The sequence below is a fragment of the Haliaeetus leucocephalus genome, unplaced genomic scaffold (assembly GCF_000737465.1).
Source record: "Haliaeetus leucocephalus isolate CR32 unplaced genomic scaffold, Haliaeetus_leucocephalus-4.0 Scaffold228, whole genome shotgun sequence".
Taxonomy (NCBI): Eukaryota; Metazoa; Chordata; class Aves; order Accipitriformes; family Accipitridae; genus Haliaeetus; species Haliaeetus leucocephalus.
Genome location: NW_010972664.1, coordinates 23,378,966 through 23,380,670, shown reverse-complemented (window position 1 = coordinate 23,380,670; position 1,705 = coordinate 23,378,966). Strand labels below are relative to the sequence as shown.

Genomic DNA, 1,705 nt, shown 5'->3' with positions numbered 1-1,705 from the left:
TCCTCCTCCTCCTCCCGCCCCACGCCCGTTACCTGCTGCCTCTGTGCCGCCCCGGCGCGCAGTGAGAAGGTGGCGCAGCCCCGCTCCGCCGCCCTTTATAGCCGCGGAGGGGAAGGGCTGGAGACCGCCCCGGCGGGCCGGCACCGAATGGGAACGCGGGGGCCGGGCCGGGCTACGTGCGCCCGAGCTGCGGGTGCGGTTGCTTCTCCCCCCTCCCCGCCCCGGTAACCCCCCCCCACCACGTGTGACAAAGGCCCCGAGCCGGTTTAGGGAAGGGGAGGGGGCTGCAAAGGTCCCGGTTTTGGGGGTGCGGGGTGTACCTTCCCTCCGAGCCAGCCCCCGGGGGGGGTGGTGGGGAGGGATGCCGCGGTCCCGGAGGATAAACGGGAGGTGTCCGCAGGGTGGGGAAGGGCAGCTGGGACCTTGCCTGGGGGGGCGGGAAGGACACACACACACACACCCCCCTCCCCCCACACACACCCCCCGGCGGTGATGGCCGGTGAGGGGCTCGCCCACCCCGGGGGAACGGCGTGGGTTGCTTTTACCTGCTAACAAAGGGGACACACACACACAGCCCCCCCCGGCTGCAGCCTGCTCCCCTCTCCCAACCCTCCTGCTCCCCCAGCCACGGCGGCGAGGGCAAAGGGGGCCGCAGAGATGCTGGGGACACCCCCAGGGAGCAGCAGGGTCCGCCAGCATCTCCCATTTCCCCCAGCGCTGGCAGGCAGCGGGTGCTGGCTGGGAGCTCGCTTACCCCCCCCTCCCAGGCTGGGGACACCCCCCCCCCAGCTGCCTGTCTCTGGCTCCCCTGGGTGGGTTTAGCCAGGCATCCTCTGGATGGGACCACTGGCCCGGCGCAGGCCACGCGCCGCAGCGTGAGCACCATCTTAATGAGGCACTGCGGCACCGCCGCTACCCGCGGGGACGTGACGGCGGAAATCCTGCCTGTCTGCCGGCCCGCGTCCGCCGCCTCGGCCCGCCTTCGCCCGCTGCCTGCGAGAAGGCAGCGCTCCTTGCATGGCGGCCGTCGCCGCTGCACAGCTCGCCTTCCACCCCCCCGGCTCGGTGCAGGGCTCGTGCAGCCCGGGTGCAGCGGGACGAACCCGCGTTTATAGGCACGAGGCCCAGAGCGTGCCCGAAAACCTCCATCCCTTGGGGAGGGGGTCCCGGAGGAAGGTGTGGGAGCGGCGGGGATGCAGATCCGGGGTGGTGGGAGCAGGCCTGTCTCTCCGGCTTGCTCGGCTGAGCGGGGATGTGAGGATGAGGAGGGAGGAGCAGGCTGGGGGAGCCGTGCAGGTACGGGGGTGGGGGGCAGAGAGGGGTCACGCAGCTCGAACGTAACCCAACTCTCCTTATACCGCTGCTATTCCCGGTGCCGCCGAGGAGCCGGCGGCTAAGTTTAGACCCGGCCGAGGTTACGACCTTTTTCTTAAAGGCCAGGAGATGATGGCTCGCATGGTACTGTGGTGGGGCTGGAGGTGTGCAAGCCCGTGCCGGGGTTCGTGCTGCCCCAGCTGAAGCCCGCCGAGGGGCTGGGGGGGGCGTTCAGGGACAGCTTCTGCACAAACAGGAGGCCCCTGTGTTTGCTCGGCAAACACCCCAGCACCGGCCGCCCTGTGCTGGGGGGGCACAGTGCGGCTGGGATGAGCCAACGTGGCCTTTCTGCCCCCGTGCCCGGCCTGCGGTCGATATCTCGCCTGCTGCC

The 1,705-nt window shown here is 70.6% G+C and overlaps 1 protein-coding gene across 1 annotated transcript in view; it reads right to left on the bottom strand.

Annotated features, from left to right (window-relative positions):
* Positions 1–1,705, bottom strand: part of GAPDH (glyceraldehyde-3-phosphate dehydrogenase) — a 21,875-nt gene that overhangs the window by 3,636 nt on the left and 16,534 nt on the right. The gene's annotated exons all lie outside the window — the stretch shown is intronic.